This window comes from Uloborus diversus, chromosome 7 (genome assembly GCF_026930045.1).
Source record: "Uloborus diversus isolate 005 chromosome 7, Udiv.v.3.1, whole genome shotgun sequence".
Classification (NCBI taxonomy): Eukaryota; Metazoa; Arthropoda; class Arachnida; order Araneae; family Uloboridae; genus Uloborus; species Uloborus diversus.
In genome coordinates this window covers 124321175-124343893 of record NC_072737.1, presented here as the reverse complement: position 1 = coordinate 124343893, position 22719 = coordinate 124321175, and the positions used below count along the sequence as shown (strand labels likewise).

At 33.4% G+C, this 22719-nt stretch overlaps 1 protein-coding gene across 1 annotated transcript in view; it reads left to right on the top strand.

The window, feature by feature from the left end:
* LOC129225577 (6-phosphogluconate dehydrogenase, decarboxylating-like) overlaps window positions 1-22719 on the top strand; it is a 70945-nt gene that overhangs the window by 1022 nt on the left and 47204 nt on the right. The window lies entirely within an intron of this gene.

The following is a 22719-nucleotide window of genomic DNA, read 5'->3' as shown; positions in this document are numbered from 1 at the left end:
ATTTTTTTAATGACAAATAGGACATGCAATAGTGAGTTATATTGGCAAATTTTGTTCCATTTACGGCAATAGTTTCGGAACCATTACCTGTTGACATTCATAAATTTTGTTATCGACAGACAATAAATCTTCGAAATTCAAAGGTGTTTCTGGCAATTAAATCGGCTTAAAATTTTTAATTCAGTTAATGTTTAGCATGTAATTGAGAGAAAAATTGAAACATTCTGAATTTCGGTTACGTCGGGTAGTTTTAAAGCTGCTTTCCATTATTGCTAGTCAACAGACGACACTTTCTCGTCAAAAAGTCGGAATTAACATGTTACATTTAATAGTGACAACTGTTTTCAATTTATATTCACTGCATTAAAAAGTAATACCTACAAAAAGGAGTAAGATACCATCAAAAACATAAAATGTACAAAAATGGTACTCGCACTTCCATCGTTAAAAGTTGTAAGATCTCATCATGATAAAACAAGCTGCTTTTAGTGTTTGGGAAGCATTTATTTAACAGCTTCATCAACAATAATTTCCTATTAATTTACCTTGTAACATTTATAGAGACTGTAAACATTAGACAACTATAATTTTTTCATAAATGAAGTGACTCGACAATCATACAGCAATAAAGTAACATGGTACTTACACCCCATTTCACTCTTGCTAAAAAAATACAACCAATCTTAAATGGAAGATCCATTCTAATAACTTTTCAATTCAATTTTTTAAATTAATATATTTTTTACATATGTACCCCGAATGTTGTCGCCAACTCTGCTTGGTGAGATATTTTCAGCTTGAAACTGATAAGTGTAGAATAATCTACTCTTTAGTGGTCTTGATACTATAGCTATTGTCAATACTGCTAGCATGTCTAATGTGCGTAATTAATAGGTTTATCAATCTCTGTTACTTGGACACATTTATCTATTAATTTTAATTTGCCATGTAATGGAAAGTTGATTTTTTTTCAGAACTTTCTTTCAGATTTTTCCAATAACTTTTTCCATAATCAATAATTCCTCATTTTTAACAATATCTCTTTGTCCAATAAAATATAAAAGGGTTTTCCACTAACATATATTACTTGTTCAGCAACTGTTATTAGATTTGTAATCCGGTTCATTTTTTGAATAGGAAGTATTGGCATTTATTTTTATTTAATGGATTACCTCTATCATATGCACTTAACAATAAATCAATTTTCACCAAGTTGAATATTAAAGGCATTGGCATTTAAAGGTTTCATACCTTCAAAATTTTTATCTTTGGCTAGCTGGCTCAACTCTGCTTTTATTATGTAAACAAGCTCAAATAAAACTCTCAAATCATTATTATTAGGTAGTTGCTTTAATGTTTGATCTGCAGAAATCTGCTAATTTAATCAACTAGTCTGTAGTTTTTTTAATGTTAAGGAAATTAAACATTCTTAAGATCTTTTAAAATAGACTTTTTAAAGAATTTAAAAGTAAAAAAATTTCCTGCATAATAAATGTTCCACCCTAGGCAAATGGCACTAGTTGTCATTTCCAGAAACCAGTCCTAATTATTGGATTCATTTGTTTTAGATTTTCGAGAAAAAAGCATTTAAGCTTCTCTTTTTCTCTCATATATTCCATTATCCTTATTTTTTCTTATCGTTAATAAGCTGTATATCTCGATACTTCTAGTTAGTCCTTATTTGAAATTGCTACGTCTACCTGAAAAGGATTTTGACGAGAATCAAAATGCTTGTTGCAAAACTAGTATTTTAATGCAACCAATGTAAGAATTTTTGTATTTACGATCTCGATGATTTAATTCAATGATAATTCATCTATTTTAAACAGTAAACCAGTACTGTATTTAATTATATAAGCTGGTAGGGCTGTATCCCGGAGGGCTATATTGTGTAGGCTATGCAATGTTTTTTAATTAAAATATTCGAAAGCATTTTATCTATAAGAACTAGAGGACCCGACAGAAGTTGTTCTGTTCAAACTTTGTAATTGAAAAGTCTTAAAAAATTTCAATAAACTATCAAGTTTTTGAACCATTCTGTTGAAAAAAATAAGTAAAAAAAAACGTTTTAAGCTGCTATAGTGTCGGAATGCGTACAGTAGAAGACTTATGACGCCAACCTATATAACGCAATTCTCTATAAACTGCACAACTTTTCGGAAGAAAACAATAGGTTTTGAAGTGCCCCCTCTGTTTTGTCTTGCAAACATAAAAACTGTTAACAGTTTTTCATCTTTCCATCTTAATTCAAAGATTTAAAATGAAAATTCGTGTTCACAGTAAAAAGAAAATACCTGCAGATGGCTCTTGAAAATGCAGCTGTTATGCAAAGGATGAAGCTAGCAGAAGTGCATCACTTTCTTTTGATTGTGAAACATTTATTTGTGAATAACTAATTGTAATATTGGTGCTTTAATACTCATTGCAGATAAAACTCATTCTGAAGTGCTAATACATGGATATATTCTGAATATTAGTTTCAAAATTTGTGAAATATATATAACACAAAATCCTGTATAACGCAAAAGCTCTGCTCCCAAGGTGTGCATTATAATGGTCTTCTACTGTATATTTATTACAACTTGATTTATCTAATGCTCACTGAGCAGTTTTTTTATTAACTATTTTTCTCCCGTACTTGATTGTTCCTTCAGCCATACTCAAAGGATAAAAAGCATCCTCAGATATTAAGTGTAAAAATCTAATTACCCATCAAGAAAAAACGGAAAATTCCGCTGCAAAATCCCCCATATGAAAACAAAACAGTCAAAAAGATATCATTTAGAAAAATGAAGGTAAAAACAGTTCTGAATAAGCGAAAATCACTCATCCCTCCTCCCCTCCCAATGTAAAATAAACACATTCTTCAACTAAAATGCCTAAAAGCTCTTTAAAAACAAAAAACAATTATTTGCAATTTGAAATAGTTCGCCAAATAAACAAAAATACAATAAATTACATGAAGAGTAAGCTCTTTAAAAACAAAAAACAATTATTTGCAATTTGAAATAGTTCGCCAAATAAACAAAAATACAATAAATTACATGAAGAGTAGCTTTTAAATGTAAACAAATGATCACGCAACTCTATTGTTTATAGCCAAAGTCGCCAAGCCACCACGTTACTGTAATCTAGCGGATCAGTGAACGAAGCAAACTCCGACCGATTAGTGGTCCCATCTTTTGAACGGACTCTTTTTTTAAACTTTATGTATTGTCTAATTTGTTCTTTCCACCAAAGATAAAGATCTTTCACTGCACTGATCTTTTGTGTACAGAATTATCCTGTTGTAATTTACCTGAACAGAAGTTAAATTTGTTTCGTCTTTAAACTCAATCATCTTTTCCTTTAATGTACTGATTAGTTTGGAAATCCTTAGTTTTCTTGACATTGGTGCCGAAACTCGGATGGAGTTGAGCCGAGAAACAAATGTTGCTAGATGCTGTAATTTCAGATAATTTGGTTAGGAAATCTTAAAACACCGATCCGAGCACATGGTTCAACTACGACGACAAACCCACCTTTTGGGTGAACCTTCCAGTACTTTACTTTAAAATATATCTCTGGACCTAAAATTGTTGCTTTCAAGAAATGAAGGCTCCTCTCGCTCTACATTTTATCTACTCTCAATTGACATATCATAGTAGGAAATTTCATCATAAAAAGCAGAGCTGGCTTTCTTATTGTCCTTTAGCAACGGGTTAAAGATTTATTTCAGTTCTCGCTCAACAATAGGTTAAAATAAATATTAATCATTTGGGAGATATAACCATTTAATCTTTAAATTGATTAACAAAAAAGTTTCTGATTCGATCCATCGCACTTCGAAACCATGCTCACTACAACTTAATTACACACAAAATATTTGATCAAAATCGGTCCAGCCGTTTATCAGCCTTATGGTGACAAACGTCCGCATAGAAGATTTTTATATATTAAGAAGAATCTTTTTTGGAAAAATTGTTTTAAATATTTTTATTAACTGGCAATATACTTGAATTGGCATCTGTACAGTCTTCAATCTGCCGGTGCTCGTCTGATATGTTTTCGCTAATGTGACATATATGGCATTGAATAAACAATTATATTTTTTTATCAATTTGCCAGTCTTAAGCAGAAATGATGTAATTTAATTAATATGGCAACTGCAAGCGTTTGCGTATTCAACAGCTCCTAAACACTCAAGGTACAGTTATCATCACAGTCTTTCAGTTATGTAAAATGTATTTGGAAGGTGCCTAAGACATACATCAATATAAAACTAGCCAAATCCATGCAGAACATTTTATTTGTTGGAATTAGGGATGCACCGGATATCTGGTAAACTATCCAGTGTCCGGCTGATTTTTAAGTACCAGTCGTCTGATTTGGCATCTCAACTTTAGATTGGATATCAGGGTTGACTTTCTGCCGACAGAAACTAGTTTTTGCCGGGCCAGTGGCAGAAGCTGGTTATAACCGGCAAAAACTTAAAAGTGTCTTTAATAACTCAAGTAATTAGTAAATGATATTTGTTTAAGTAAACTAAAAAATTGAACATCATTTTAAAAAATAAACTCCAGTGCTAGTGCCCTTGATTCAGTTCAGAAAGGGAACTTTTCAATTTTGGAGGCTCGTAGTATTTGGATAAATTTAACAAAGGATAAAAAATCATACGGGAAAGATGAGTAACATACAGAATTCAACGCACATTACATTTACTCACTCGTATGCTTCTTCTAAATTGTTTGTGATTGAAATTATCATGTCACATGCTTCAAGAAGAAAGTGCCAGAATTTTACTTGCCTAGTTTTTTGTACCTAATATCACAGCTTTGCGAAACAAATTGGCCCCATTTCTCAAAACTCATTTTTGTTGTCGAATTTTTACCACAACCCCAGTTACTACATGGTGGACCAGTTATACAATATATGAAAGTTTCACGAGCGTTGCTTGCTCCTTGATGCATTGTCTGCTAGCTTTTCTGTTTCAAGAATGTTCTAAAGTTTCTCATTTGTGCATATTAAATTGATAAACTGTTTAGATTTTTGAAACTACCTTTTCAAAGAGGCAATTGCAGAGTCCCAACAATGTAACATTTGATTTTGAATTGTGATAATTTTGTAATAAAATTACAATGCTTTGGTTAACAATTATTTTTTCAGTGTATTTCTGTTATACATTAAAATCCCTCTAATACGGACACTAACGGGACAAATTTTTTTGTCCACAATAGAGAGGTGTCTTCAGGACGGGTTTAATACTGTTATTTTCATTGCAATTGGAATTAAAAATTCTCCGCATATGAGGGATGTCCGCCTTGTTCGTTAGGAGGAGTTTTACTGTATATCAAGAATTTTTCATTTTGTTAGTTTTTGCCAGTTTCTGCTGTAAATAATGCAGAAAGTGGTTTTTGCCATGCCGGTTTTAACCAGTTTCTACCAGTGGTTTTAACCACCTCGGCAGAAACTTGCCAACCCTGTTGGATATAGACAGTTTTAAGGCAGGACATCCAGCTTTCTTCATTTTTTGACTTTTTCATCACTACCAGTTCCAAGTTTGAATTTCTTCAGCTTTTCAAAATGTTTCCAAAAGATTGATTATAAGAGTGAAAATAATTGACAAAAAAGGTGTATGATTACATCAAAATTTTAATAGAGGATTTTTAAAACGATGTTGAACACTGTTGTCAATAATTGAAACATTAAGCACATCCATAGTATCAATACAGTCATAATAAAGCAGCGTATAGTAGCAAAACCGTGTTGTAAGACTTTTTTTTAAATAGTTTATTTATTTTTTAACCTAATTATTCATGTACATACCATAAATCATGTCAATGTGTACGGTGTGTTGAAACCATTGTCCATATTATATTGAAACTAGGGCTGGGCGATATACCGCTATATATCTGTATGTATCTACTACCGCGATAACAATATTTAAATTTCTATCTGTACAATATATCGCTTGAAAAGGAAATACGGGACTCTACTATGGAGAAATTAAAACACACCGACTCAAAAAAACAATCTTTGATAGTTTGGCAAGATGAGTAACTATTTGAAATTTCAAGAAATTATCTGCTTTCTTCAAACAATTATTTAATATTAAATTTTTAATTATAGTAAAAAGGAAAATTAACAATACCGTCGAAGGTCAAGGTGGACCCCTTGTCAGTTAGGTCTCTGAATCCCTTCTTCCTTTAAAATTTTCAAAACTTATACTATTACAATGCAGAACAAAGCCCTTCCAAAGACCGTGCCCCTAATTTCTGACACAGGTGACATAGCCACTCGGGGGCTCTGAAAAATGAATATGTTGGTTAAGAAAGCATCTTAGTGCAACAATTAAAAAATAATCAACTGAGGTATCAACACGATTCATAGTTCAAGTTACACATAAAACCATTTATATTGTATATTCAGTAAATTACCGTCCATTAGCCAGGGCTAAAGCAAAAATTAGCTACCAGTTTGTTTCGCACTCTTGGCTTCCTTAAGAGGTTTTCCATCGCCAGCTCAATCACTTTCCTATGCCGGGCTGATGAGTGCTAATAAGCACGAAACTGCAGTCCTCGGCTGGAAATGACTGAGCTGGCGGTGTATTTCATGTATTTCACATTTATATTGTGCTAAATAAAAGGTTTAAGAAAAATACTGAACAAAAATATTTGCATTTTAAAAGAATTTAAAAAAAAATCCTTATAAGATTACTTTTGTGGCATATTTATCTCACTAGAGGGAGTGCTACTTATCTGAATGAAATTAAAAGGAAAAACAAATTCTATTCATGACACACGTCACCACTTGAAATGATGATATTCTCGCTATTGCCGGCAGCTCTGAGCGATTCGCGAAAGAAGGGATTTTAAGCAAATTCGACGCATTTTCGGCGAGATGAATAACATTTTGGATGAATGCATGAAAATAGGTTTTTAAGTTCGATACATTTGAAGACATGATTCCTAGCAGCTCTATTGCGAGTTCTTTGCCAAATTTGGCACAGCGATTCTTTGATGGTCAGGAATTATCATAGGATTTTTCGCCTTCTTAAGAGGGGAGGGTGCGAATAAACCACAAGGGGGTTTTTCTTATGCAAATCCAGTTTATGTTGGATTTTTTCTAAACATGGGACAGAGGTCCTTTGATGCTCAGGAATTCGCATTGGGTAGTTTCCATTCTCAATCGGGACTCTGCCCTCCCACCAGGGGTTTCCTTTTACGAATCCAGTTTTTGACAGATCTTTGGCAAGCACAGAGTTTCTATGATGGTCAAGAATTGTCATGGGGCTTTTCAGCTAAGTGAGAAGAGGGAAGGGGGAATGGTGAGAATAAACCACACGGGGGGGGGGGGGGGGGTCCTTATGCAAATCCAGTTTATGTCGGATTTTTTCCCAACGAAGGCAGGGGTCCTTTAATGCTCAGGAATTCACATCGGAAGTTTTAGTTTGCAATCGGGACCCCCCCCCCCTCCCACCGGGGGTTTCCTTTTACGAATCCACGGTTTTTGAAGTATTTTTGCCAAGTTTGGCACAGTGGTTCTTTGATGGTCAGGAATTGTCATATGGTTTTTCGCATACCTATAGGGGATGGGAGGGTGCGAGTAACACCACACAGGGGTTTTCTTATTGCAAATCCAGTTTGTCTGATTTTTTCCAAGCATGGAACTGCGGTCCTTTGATGCTCAGAAATTAACAAGTTTTTTGCACCCTAGTGAAGTGTGGGGATGGACCACCTTTAAGGGTTTCTCTGAAAAATGCATGAAACGGAATGATTACGAACAATCCAATTGAATTTTGAGTCATGAAATTACTCCTTGTACACATTGACGGGAAATGTCTATGCTATTTTTTTCTCTTTCAAAAAACTTGGTTGTTAAACATGCTTCACTAGAGGAAACTTTTATTTTCGAGGTAGACCATGCAATGCTGGACAATGCAGCTAGTGACATATACATTAGCAAAGGTATACTTCATGGTTCTGTGTGTTTAGTGGGTGTATGGTGTGGTTGTTTCCAAAAGTTATAGCTGCATTCTTTAAAGATTTATTACTAGTATTTTATTTTAATGTTACTTAACTAAGAAGTAAAGTCTTAATGCAAAGGCTATTAAATGATTCAAAATAAACAAAGACATTAATACAAAATATAGTTCTAAGTATATTCAAATTATTGAGACTGCTCAAATTAAAAGATTTAAACAAAATAATGAATATAATTTTAAAACTTTTTGAAGCACTTTTGTCATGCATTGAGCTGTATTATTTGCGCCCCTCCTCCCTCCAAGGAACTTTTGAATCAGAGAAGCAATTGCATTTGTTATATTTAGGAGTATTTTTTGCTGTCTTTCAATATAAAGTGCACACAACTATAAATTTTGTTCCCCCCCCCCCCGAAACACTTTGAATTGTTTCGCGAATATATCGATACATCAAAACTATCGATATTTGGAGAGCGATACATTGCTGAAATAAAATTGATATCCCTCAGTCCTAATTGAAACCGTGTTATACAAGACCTTGAAATTATGTGAATCAAGGAATGTGAATAGTGTTATATCAAAACGAAGTCATGAGTTGTTATAAACAATGAAATTTAATAATTTTACATACCTGAAATTAAAACCGTTATGCACAAGAAAAACTTATCAACTTTCTTTACTAAGAACAAAACGCATTCTATAATAATGAAAACTCTGAGCTTTTCTATTCGCAACTCCAGAGCTCGAATACGCTACCTTGCGGTGATTAACACAACTACTGAAAAAGATAAAACATTCCATTCCACGTGTTTTCTTTGGGGTAAAATACAGGCTTCAGACAGTTTATGGTGTAATGTTATTTCAGAAGAATAAAAAAAAGCTTCCCACAAAGACTCAATGAAAAATTACTGTCGTTCACTAAGCGTCAAAGCAAGTTATAAGTTACGGCATTTGTTTGTTTTACCTTTTTCATCCGCCATTAGACAGTAGCTACAGCGCCCCCTATAGTTAATTGGTGATGCGAATAACAATGAAGTTCGTCTGAGCAACAACAACAAAACAAAACGTAAAATAACTCCAGCGCTCGAATACACTACCTTGCTGTGATTTACAAAATTAAAGAAAAAGGTAGAACAATCCGTTCCACGTGTGTCTGTTGGTAAACATAGGCAGTTTGTTATGAGTATTTATTAACGCATTCAATGTGTCTTAGATTGCTTTCAGCTACAGAAATTTTGTCCCTTAATAGTATTCTCGAGCTTCTCAAAATAATGCTAGTTTTCCTTATTTCCTTTTAAAAAGTGAGTTAGTTGATTGTTAAATGGTGAAAGCGTAAACACAAGAAAACTCTGGATTAACAAACTTGGATAACGTTATAACAGGTTAAAAATTTTATTGTTTTGTTTGAATGTAAGACTTTTTTTTTAAATCTTAGATTAATTTAACTAACCATATTTTACAGCAGCATTTAGTTGGAATGGACAGTATGCAAAATATTTTCTTGAATATATTATCGTAGAACGAAATGGAAAAATGTTTAACCGAGAAAGAATTTTCTTTATTGCTTATATATTCTCAGCTCAAAGGTTTCGCCAATTTTGTTTAGGATTATAGTTTTAGTATTGTGCGAGCAAAGAACCCTTGGCGAGATTTCGCATGTCATTTAAACCATTTTAATTTTTTATCATGAGTGGAATAAAATGGTAGAAAGATTACAGAATTCGACAAGTAAAAAGAAAACTACCATATTCGCAACTCTAGAGCTCGAATACGCTACCTTGCGGATATTTACAAAACTGCCGAAAACACTAAAACATTGCGTTCCAAGTGTTCATTTTGGGCAAAACAGTTTGTTATGTGTATTTTTTTTTTTTATTTGCGTAATTCATCATTTGGAATCGTCATTCGCAACAGCGTAACATCAAAAATATCCGATATAAACTGTGAGTACACATTTTATTTATCTTGTTCTGAGTGAATTTGAATAAATATCATAGTTTTTCAATTCGATGAAAAAAAGCGGACTTAACAACATTGACTGGACACTAGGGCCATGCTGAAAAATTACTCTTTTCCTTAACCTAATTCCACATAAATGATTTAAATAACCTTTCTTACTACAGCATCCAACTGAAATGGACAGTATGCAAATAAATTTTCTTGAAAATATTTATCGCAGAACAGATTGAAAAATCCAGAAAGAACGTTAAGAATTTGAACAATAAAAAATAAGTTTTGAATTTTTATCGCTAAAATATCGCGCCAACTTAACTTTATTGCTCTCCAAAAGCTGTCATTATCGGTGGAAGTCTCGCCAAAAATCTGTTTATAGGGTTATGGTTTTAAAATTGTGTGAAAGAATAATGTATCTTGACAAGATTTCGCATATCAGTTAAATCATTTCCATGAGGAATGAATTAAATGCATGATTTCTTTTGATATCCAATCATATTAGTCCTAGAAATAAATTATCAAGTGTTAAATGTTACTCTTGACAGTCTCTCACGTATGTGCACTATGTGACAAAAATGTCAACAAATGCCGGAAATGTCACGAAACTGGACATAATATGTACTAATGTAAAGAAAAAACGGTACAAAATGAAAATGCTGTTCGAAGCGAACCAAAAATTAATGAATTCCGAATTCAACATCGTGAAAGTGGTTGCTTCAGAACAACTTACTGTGTGTTCTGCATTAATTTTTTACTTTAGTAATACTTTTTTATTTCTAATCTCTTTCTACATGGGTCAGAATAACCAAAAGACTTTGAAAAATCTTTTCAAATGAATAAAGAAATAAAATCATGCATGCGAACAAAAATTTCTGTCATTTCGTAAGTTTAGAAGCAATTTATACGTTACAGCGTGCGTTTGTTTTAGTTTTTTCATCCGCCATTAGACAGTGACTGCAGCGCCCCCTATAGTTTGTTGGAGTTGCGAATATCCGTGAGAATGTTGCTGATGATTTGCATAGCATGACAGTATTAAATCATAGTTCAGAAATTAAAAACATACGAAACGGAAAAGTTTAAAATTAACAGATTCGGCAATTTGCGAAAAATAACTCGGTTACAAATGCAAAACAATTAGTGCTAGCCAAGCAAGGCAAAGAAGTATCATCTTCTTTTGATAATAATTCGTAATGTCATATAATCAAATTATCTAGCATTAATTGTTATTCTTGTCAGGCCACAATTATTATTTAGTTTTATCAAGAATTGATAAATATCGAATTCAACATCGTGGAAATGGCTGCTTAAAACTACGAACTACGTAATTTGCATTAATTTTTGACGTTTAGTAATGCTTCTTGAATTCTCATTTCTTTCTACGTGGACCAGAATATCCACAAGACTTTGAAAATTAATTTTAAGAATAAAGCGAAAAAATCGTGCATACGAACAAAATTTACTGGGCTTATGAGAATTTTTTACGCTACGGATGCGTTTGTTTTTCCTTTTTGATCCGCCATTAGACTGCAGTGTCCCCTATAGTTTGTTGGAGTTGCGAATAAAATAATTAGAATTGTTTTGAGCAATCACGATTGCTTATTGTTCTCACTTGACTGTCCTTGGCGTTACGCCGATTTTATTCCCCCTCCCCCCGCCTCCCTCTGCAGCACCACCGTCGGCCGGCCTCACGATGCTGCTCCTCTAGCGAAAACAGTCTCCAGATTGCGTCACTTACTTGCCTACACATACACCTACACACACATAGACACACCTACACATACACACAACTACCCACGCATAAACATACCCCCCACACAACTACCCACACACATACACATACCCCCCCCACACATACACATACCCCCCACACATACACATACCCCCCACACATACACATACCCCCCACACATACACATACCCCCCACACATACACATACCCCCCCCCACACATACACATACCCCCCCACATACACATACCCCCCACACATGCCCCCACACACACATACACATGCCCCCCACACACATACACATGCCCCCACACACACACACATACACATGCCCCCACACACACACACGCATACACATGCCCCCACACACGCATACACATGCCCCCACACACACACTCGTGATTGCGAAAAACATTATTTGAATTCAAGATGTCAAAGTTCAAATTATAATTTTTCTATTTTCTTTCATATTTTGTTTCGACTACATTTTTTATTTATCGTTTGCCAAATTTAGCTTATGTTTAATCATAGTTTTATGTTCTTACAATGCATTGGAAATAATAATATTCATTTTTTTGCTCTTAGAACACTAATGAGAAAAATAAAGTATGTAATTTAAAAGTTATTAGTTAGTGTTATTCGCAACTCCAACGAACTATAGGGGCACTACAGTGACTGTCTAATGGCGGACGAAAAAACTAAAACAAACGCACGTGGTAACGAAGAAAATGCTAAAAGTGTTGCGATTTTTGTTCGTATGTATGATTTTTTTTGTTTTATCATTTTTAAATCAATATTTTAAGTCCTGAGGATATTTTGGCCCACGTAGAGATTAGAATTCAAGAAGCATTACTAAACGTCAAACATTAATGCGAACTTCGTAGTTCTAACCCGGAAACATCACGATCAAGGAAATTCAAAAAAATTCCAAATTGGTGGCATTCGAAAGAGCATTGGAACACATGTTTATGGCACTGAAACTACGTACCCTCGTGACCACGTTATCGAAATATGAGGTCTTAAAAATTGCCGAAATTTTTAGTAAAGTCGCCAAATTTAGCGAGTTTTGTTCAGAAATGGAAGGTACGGCGCGAATTCAACATCTGCATCTGACAAGACATTTCACTTCCATATTTGGTCACCATCAAAGCGCGTGAGAAATATCGCATTAATTCTTTACTCGGGGTGAGTATATTCCAATCTAAGTTGGCACTGAAGGGAAAGGTACGAGATGTGTTACTCCGCGATGAGAAGTAGTTCTAGTAAATTTGGAGGTTTAAACGGGTGTAAATTCCCAAATGATGTAAAAAAAAATAGAGAATGTATGTGGTTGAGACATATAGTTGAAGTTGTTGTGTGTTAAATATACTTAATTTATAAGAATTTGATTACGAAAGGAAAATCAAAGCGCCGTAACTCGACTTTGTCTTGGCGAAGACTTGAGTTTTCAAGGTTAACCTTGGCGGGCTTCCTGTGGAACGGCAAACCCCCCAGAACTCGTTTCTCCCCACTTCGCATCGCCCAAGGAAAAACATCTGATTGTCATTATGACTCTTGAAAGAACTCTCCTTATTGTGGTCAAAGCATTTCTGCCTGGTCTTTTTTCTCATTTATGCTTTCCATCGTTATTTCCAAGCAATTGAATACATTTTTAAAAACAGTTTTCGTGAGTAAGTTTAGTAAGAAATAAAAAATGAAATGAAAATATTAATTTTCAATTATTTACTTGCTGCAATTACAAATACAATGGGATTTTTTTCTTTGAATTCGAGATTTATTTTACTTGGTAGTTTTAAATAGCTTTCGTTTCTTACATAATGAGCCCAAACTTCAAGAAAATTATTGTGAAAAAATGAAAGAAACCCGAATTTTGTTTGAATGTAACGAATACTTGTTGTGTACAAATCCTTGCTACGGCAAAAGTCGTTTTTTTCTTCTTTTCTTTTTTGGATCGTTTGAAAAGTTTATGGAGGGAAAAAATATAATGCTCTTACACACGTATGTACAGATTCACTATTACAAATTTACACCGATGAACTGCTGGATGAAGAAGTTTTACTTTTTCACTTTAAATTTGAAACATACACATCTCCCTTGAAATACGAAATTAATTCGCCCCACCCTCCCCAGGTTTAGAACCCCTGCCTTAAATTAATTTTTTATATTAAGTAAATGTACTCACTCCCAAAATATACCTATAAAGTAGGCTACATTAACTACGCTAAGGGTTAGTAAAATAATTTTTAATAAACTGAGTTTCGGGGTTAATCATATACTTTCACAGTCACGCAAAATTGAGAGCCATAACTTTTCTATTTGCACAAACCTCGATGCATTTTCGTTTATTATTTTTAACTTTTTTCATAAATAAGTTGAGCTTAAAATCGACCTTTTTTTTTTTTTTTTTGAAAAATTCAAAATTAATATCTTCTCTGAACTCCGAAATGCAGTAATAGCTAATTGTTCCCATGAAGTTTCTAAATTTTTTTATTTGAATAAATTTTTTTAGAAAGGGCAATCTTTTTTTTTTTTTTTTTTTTCGAAAACTGGTTATTTAATCTTGGATCTTCACCGTTATTACTAGAGTATAAAAGGAAAACGCGTGTACAGGGTTGAAGTATGTTATTTTAGATAATAAAACAACGCTGAGTTACACATTTGCCGAGAATTGCAGACAGGTGTTTCGGTGTTTCAAGGAACACCCAGTTTTAATGCAGAAAAGTGAGCACGATCTTTTTTTTTCTCGATGAAAAATGGGATCCTTGAAACCTCAAAACAGGTGTCTGTAACGAATTATCATTGTTACATTTTCTTTTACTTTTCTGCACAAAGGTACTTCTTTGATTTATATACATATGTATAAAAAGACACAATGGCACCTTTTCCGAATTCCGAAGAAATGGTTGGCATTGGCACAGTTGGATTTTTAAATCGGAGGGATTATGGAAAATAATCTATAAACATTAAGAGTTCCTTTTTTGTTGCAAAGATTTAAACGAACTTAGGATGCATTTCTCAACTCCAGAGAGCAAGTCGAGTGCATGTGAAAAATTAAAGAGAAGTTATTCAAAACAGAGGTAAAGAATATGGGGGGTAACAAAGGTTGCAGATTATTTCAAATATGCAATCAATTTTGTCCCGAAAGCTAAGTTTTATTTTTAAATGGCAATTTCAGTTTAATTTAGTCATTTTTTCTGAAAGCACAAGTTGTAAAGAAGCTATAGATTTATATATACATAAGATATGGATAAGAGGAGGCACATATGGAATACCATTTCCATGTCAGAGGCAGGGTAAAAGATCCACTTCTTAACAAACTAATAAAATTGCAGGCAAGGACTGAAAATTAACATTTTTTTTTTTTTTTTTCGCTAAAGGCTTGTTGATGAACAGCCTTTAGCGAATTCTGAGGATCTGCAATAGAAAAACGAAGATGCGCTTTGGAGAACATGCATGATAGTTTTTCATTTGTTATACTTCTGAAAAGAACGTGGTTCTTTTCTATGCCTTTGGTACCCATTATTACTATGGATAAATGTTCACAGCTGTGTGCTAACGTTCTCCTTACATATATCAATTTCGGTCGTCTTATTTTTCCTTTTGAAATAGATGATATATACATACTGGATGGTCCGTATTTTGACGAGAGGGCACATGCTTTTTATCAGCGAACGAAGAAATCACCAGAGACAGAGTATGCGTCTTTCAGAGCATATTCTCTTCTTTTAATTATTACTTTTTATTTGTTTTCCTGCTAATTTTTTAATCATTCAGAATTATTTGTTAATTACTTTGTGACCGATAGCTCTCCGCCGCTGTAAAATGAAATCCCATTCACAGCCTTGCATTTGTGATAAAAAATATGATGAAATATATTTGAGACAAATGTAATTTCTTTGAAAACTTCAAGGATAGTTGTTTCGTTCTTGGTATTTTATATTTTATTTTTCCCTCGCCAAATTCGGCAAGTCGCGCCGCTGACTGGCACGCGCCCTACGCAGAGTAACCTCGTTTCCTTGACAACGGCTGCAATTCGGCTCGCCTAGCTTTCCCTTCAGTGCCACGAGGTTCGGCACAGACTGCGGCATTGAAATTTTTAGGAGCTTGTGTTTCGGGATATTAACGTGCAACTGTATAGGGGAAAACGCCACCGCCCGAAATATTTGTTTTATTTTATTGTAAAAATGATGGAAATGTAATCAGTGACCTCCCATCAGTGCGCTCCTAACTGCAGTCAACAAGAACGACCTCCTATTACTGCGACCGATCTGTCATAGGGTTCGAGCACAAAATCTCGTTTAAAATTCCAGATGTAATGATATTTTAGCATCCAATAGAACGTATTAACTGAATACATTTGAATATACCGTTCAAAGTTTAAACTTTTTTGTTATTCTTAAGACTGTCTGTTAAAAAACTGATGTTTAAAACTTTTATGCTTGTGCGGGTGAAATATTTTCACTGAAAGAGTTAAGTCGATGATGAAACTGTTTTGAAAAAAAATATGATGATAACCGTAGAGAAATGGTAAAAACACTTTAAAATATTTTTTTGTTGAAAAGTCGTAAATCTGAAGTCTTCAACAGTATCTAAATACGAAGAAAACGACATTTTTAAAGATTTCAAACCATGTTCTCAAATTAAAAAAAAAAAAAAAAAGATTTCTGTCAGTTATTTCCAGTGTGTTTTTCGTTATGTGTATCGTTTTCAAGTTATGTGTAAGCCCTCTAACAAGTCAAATAAAAAGAAAAACTGTATTAATTTTTATTTCGCTCGTATTTGAATTCCCTTTTAACGTGAAACATAATTGGTAAATGTGACTTCAGTATTTTTAAAAAATGACTAAATAACATGCAATATAATGTGCATTTACGTTATAGCGACTTTCAGTTGCAGTGACAGATTTTTCGAACTACAGGGGTTGTTGTAATGAACGTCGACTATAAAATTTTTGATAAGAATCTGTTATGAAGTAATTTCCGACATCGTTAGTTTTGCTGTGCAAATTTTTGACATTTACTATCCGTTGTTTTCTTTTTTTTTTTAATTATTATTTTTTCTTTTTTTAATTATTATTTTTTGGGTTTTAAATTAAAAATCAAACATTTTCGCTAGCAGTGGTCAGACAATAAAACTTCATGAATGATAATAACTGTTGAAAAAATAAGAGCTGGGATACTACAATCCATGATCATTTTCTTTCAACATCAAAAACTAAAAATTTTATTTTCAATATATACGCTTTAATAAGCATGTTTTTTTTTACTTATTCATGTTAATTCTCGTACATAATTATTAATTACTTACAACACATTTCATAACAAGAGTACAAACTTAAATTAGTTAAGTAAAGCACACTTGAAATGCACTTAAATTCTGAAATGCATTATTATCACGATTGCAAAGTTAAATCCTACGTTCAATTTCGTTATAAAGTCGTAGCTCCTCTGGATAAAGCTCTCTAGTTTCCATTTCACAGGCTTCATAGTTACTTTTTAATTTTAAACACACAAGTAAAGGGTTAATTCGAAACATCGTTTACGCGCTTTGCAGATGACCAGAAATGGGAATGAGAGTCTTGCTAGACGCAGGCGATGAAATCACGTGGTATTTTCCATTTCTTGCCAAGTCTTTAAATTTGGCGAATTTTCGAAAGATTTCGACAAACTTTGACCCCCCATATCTCAAAAACTAAAGGACGAGGGCACACAATAATTGGGTCAAATTTTTTTCTAAAGATACTCTTTCGAATGCGACCATTTTTAACTTTTTTCATGATTACCGAGCTCGTGATGTTTCCTGGTAAGCAGCCATTTCCACGATGTTGAATTCGATATTTATCAATTCTTGATAAAACTAAATAATTGTGGCCTGACAAGAATAACAATTAATGCTAGAAAATTTAATATGACATTACAAATTATTATCAAAAGAAGATGATACTTCTTTGCCTTGCTTGGCTACCGCTTATTGTTTTGCATTTGTAGTTGAGTTATTTCTCTCAAATTCCCGAATCGGTTAATTTAAAAATTTTCTGTTTCGATGTTTCTAATTTCTGAGTTACGGTTTAATTATGTCATGCTATGCAAATCATCAACAAAATTCTCACGGAAATATGGTAGTAGTTTTCTTTTCAGTTGAATGACCATTATTTCTTTTAACTTATCGAATTCTGTAATCTTACTGCAATTTTATTCCACTCATGATAAAAATTAAAAATGGTTTAACTAAAAACGCGAAATCTCGCCAAGGCTACTTTGCTCGCACAATACTAAAACTATAACCCTAAACAAATTTGGCGAAACCTTTCAGCTGAGAATAAAAGGAATAAAGTAAATTCTTTCTCGGTTAAACATTTTTCATTTTGCTCTACGATAATATATTCAAGAAAATATTTTGCATACTGTCCATTCCAACTGAATGCTGCTGTAAAATATGGTTAGTTAAATTAATTTAAGATTTAAAAAAAACCCGTATTCTTACGAATTCATACAAAACAATAAAAATTTTTACCTTGTATAACGTTATCCAAGTTTGTTAATCTAGAGTTTTCGCTTTAACCATTTCTCAATCAACTCACATTTTAGAAGGAAATAAGGAAAACTAACATTATTCTGAGAAGCTCGAGAATACTACTAAGGGACGAAACAATTTCTGTAGCTGAAAACTACAGAAATCGAACTAAGACACATCGATTGCGTTAATACTCAGAACAAACTGCCTGTGTTTACGTCAACAGACACACATGGAACGCAACGTGGCAAAGTTTTAGTTTTTCCGGCAGTTTTGTAAATCACGGCAAGGTAGCGTATTCAAGCGCTGGAGTTGCGAATACGGGGAAACCAAACTTATGAGCCGAAAACAGACAATTTTTCGTAAAAGTTTCATAAAAAGTAAAAACTTATAGTACAATTATTATCATACATTTTTTAGCGGTGTATTGAACAAAAATGAAATTCCTTCTTTTAAAATTAGAGTTGCATCAAAACCGTGTTGTATTTAAAATAGTTTTTTATCGTGTAATATCGAAACAGTATTATAAAATTATAATAATCGCAAATTTGGTACCGTGTAATACCGAAACAGTGTTGTAGAAGTATAGTGTTATACGAGGGACGCCTGTATCTTACTATTTTCAGTTTTCTTTAATTATTTCATCTCATATCCAATATCCCCTTACATCAGAATTGTAAGTTCAGCTACGAATAACAGTTCTTTGCATTTAGTTGTGATTTTATCATTGACAAATAATGATCACAATTATTTAGTTTTAGAATCATTTTCATACTCCTTACAGCTGTTCCGTTTAATTTTACTCATTCATTTTAACTGTTCCTGAAGACTCACACAAGGATGCAAGTTAAGCATTTGATAATTTTTTTATAGGTTTTTTATGTAATGTAGTCTTTTAGGGTAGGTAAAGCTGTTATCGAACCTAGTTAGATTTTTATCAGTGTCTGGAATTGCAACATATTAATTACTAGCAGTGCCCACACGGCGTTGTTTGTGCTAAGAATTTAAAGAAAGTCCGTTGAATAAAAAATTTATGCCCTCCCCCTCTCTGATGTGAAATTATAATTTTTCTTCAACTAAAACGCATACACACCTTTCCAAAGAAAACTTATTAAGTCTCTTTGGAATTTAAAACTAGTTTTCTCCAAAAAACAAAGATTGCCGCATGCGGCGACCAGCTGGTTCGCCTTTATTTGCAAGCAGCCCCAAGGCGGGAGGGATGTACTACTCTCTCAATGCCTATTTTGTTGGAAAATAACAAAAATCCCGTCCACTTTTATGTAAATGATTTATTTTTTCGAAGTCGGGAGGGGGGGGGGGTTGCATTGATCACCGTTGAAGTTCCATAAATACGGGCCTATCTATATCTTAACTGACCTACCTATATCGACCTCTATTTATCCATCGACCTATCTATAAGATCTATGCATATCTACCTCTGATGATAATTAACAATCGTTTTCTATGTATGGAAAATAAAGATCGCTAAATAAAACCGCGAACTTTGTATATTTAATTAAAAAAAGCCCTCCCCCCCCCCCAAAGAAAAACACCTCTCTGGGCCCCGTAGTGTTCAAAAGATTTAAAAAACTCACTGCTTTTGTCGAATCAAATGCCCACAAATATGTAACGTTAAATAACAGTAAAGCGTTAGGAAGGGGGGGGGGGATAAATGTATAACATTCCTAAATGGAAAAAAAAGCAAGTTCTGCAGTTGCGTCATGTGACCATTTCTTCGTCTTTTCCATTACCTAATAACCATCCTAAATTGAAGATTGACAAAACTTCGGCTATGCTTGGAAGTCGTACCGTGCTCCGCATTAAAAAAAATTGTAAAAACAAATGTTGCGTATTTTTGAAAACCTTTTTGTTGAAGAAAGTGAAATAGCTTTACTATTACATAGTTAATTTTAGTAAAGAAGTCTTTATTCTTTTAGCGGGATGAGTTTAGAAAATTATTAGAATTAAATCCAGAAAAAAAAATGCGAATTTTTTTTCAAAAATTCATAAAAAGAGGAGGAGGAAGTTTCGAAACATTCCCCCGGAAATATTGCAAAATTGAAGTTCTAAAACGCAAGTTTAGAAGACCTCTTTCAACAGAAAAAGAAGTGAACAAGTCTGGAAACTTTCTCGGCAAAATCTCTATTTTGGTGTTTTATGCAAAAATGTTGTGGCGCCCCCCTCCCAAAACATGTGTAATAAGACACGTAGTAAAAGGAAAGTTAAAAAATAAACCGCTTCCTCCTTGAAACGTTTCTGGATCCGCCCTTGATATCTTGAAACTGAAACTTTGAATAGGTAGTTTCATTAGAATGTATGCGCCTTTATGAAATGTCCACTATATCGGAGATGGGGGAGACCACCATGGAAATGTTTGGTATTTGCAGCAATTTTAAGCATCTTTGCTACCTGTTTCCTGCCAAAGCTTGCGCGGCTTAGCTTAAATACAGCGAACCTTTCTTATCTGGCACTCATGGGCTCTTGGACTAAAAAGGAAGGGGAAGTATCCAAGTTAGCCTGACTGGCTTAAAGATGCCCTGAATAAGCGTTTCTCAACCCTTTTTTGACCTGCTGTTCGACTAGAGCTTTAAAAAAAAACTCTCAGAGCGATGATGTTTTCTCTTTATTTTTTTTTAAATAATAATAAAAATGAAGAAATAAATCCACTATAATAAAATCTGTTCGCGTCCGTCTGTCTGTCTGAAGATCGATTTTCTCGAGAACCGCTGCGAATCGAGAGTCAAACGAGATACCGATCAATTCGAAATTTTCCAAAGAAAACAATAGGACCAATCTCGTAATTGTGTGACTTTAATTAGCGGAGATATGAAATAAAACGTTAATTACATAACGTTATTCAGGAATTTTTATTTCTTTCCTGTTGCCATTTTGCATATGGGTGAGCAAGTAAAATTCTAATAATTGTTTCAAAAGAGATTTTTTTGGCTGCTTTCCAAATCTTAAAACAACGTTTCCATCTAGAATTTCATTTTGAATTAGTTTAAAATTGGTTGTTCTATTCGGATAGCCTTTATTTTATCGTGTCTTTTTTTTTTTTTTATTTTTTACATTCAACGTTCTTAACTCTTTTCATCATATGAAAGTTGTTTCTTTAGCTATGTTTATTGATCGTAGTGTAAGTTTATCATTCACTGGCCTCCTATTTTGGTACATTTAGGATGTGCGACTAATTATGTTTATTTTGTTGGACTTTTTCCCGTCACAGGGGTGAGTTTTCGAATTGTAATAACTCTTTTTCCTTCCTGTTTCTATTTTTGAGATACAGTTTGTATCGTTAAAAGAACACGTTAAATTAAGATTGTTTGAATTTCTTTAAGTGAAACAGAGTTGAACAAAAAAGATTGTTTTTAAGGATTTTAACAGAAGCTAATTTGGAATCTGATGACTTGGTATTAAATTAATGCTTATTGGTATTTATTTAGTCTTGGTGCTTTAGTTTCACGTAATCAACCAAAAAGTGTGTGTCATTTTATGTAAAAAGCTGATTGTAATTGTACATAAATATTTCAGATATAGTCTATCCTTATATATTATTTCTGTAGCCTGTTTTTGGTTTCTACGCCAGATTTTCCTCAATTCTTGATCGAATTCTTTGATTTAAGCCTTATTTTAAAGCTTATGGTGCTGGCTACTGACGAAAAATAGACCCACGGTCTAAAAATTGTTTTCTTCAGCCGAAAAACCTGTTTTAAAGAACCAGAATGAGGTTTTCGGTTAAACTTATAACTTTAATTTGCGCTATAACCGGCAGAGCTGAATAGCTTGATCGGCAGAGCGTTCTCTTCGTAACCAGGAGAATGCGTGTTCGGGCCCACGTCCGGACAATCTGCAACAAAAAATTAGAGAAATATCGCGCAGTGCATGAACACTTAAGTGAATAACAACTATGAAGAAATAAGATGAATGAGAAGGAAACGCTAATTGCTGATATGAAAACTTGAAGTGACTTTGTGCTAAATTACTTCGGAATGGTAAGTTTTTTTTTTTTTTTTCCTTTTTAAGCTTTGGCTCTGGTAAGAGAATTAAAGCATAATGTAAGCGAAAATATAAGTAACAGGTTTAAGATTTCAGACTACAACAGAATTGTTTTTTGTTCAGAAAAAAACTAATAAATCGTATATTAAAATATAGATTCTTCTAATGAGTTTTTGAATCTTTGTACAAATAAAAAAATTACTACCTCAATTTGAAGGGTAAAATATATATTTTTTCTTCTTTTTGCAAAAAAAAAAAAAAAAAAAAAACAAATAGCTTATCACATTTTTACTACATTCGAAAAGCTACGCTTAAAAAAGAGCATAGTTCAATTTATTTTGTATTTTAACCGTGCTGTTAAATGATGAACACGTGCTGCCATCTAAGTCATAACGGTTCAAGCAGCCTGCGGTAACAAATTGCAAAAATTTTCAAGAATAAAAAAAATGTTTCTTCAATATCTTATCTTATATATTATTCCCTTCTCATTTTAAAACTTATCAGGCTGGCTAATGAAGAAAAATAGACTTACGATCGAAAAATCAAGTTTTCGAAAACGCCCTTTGCTGT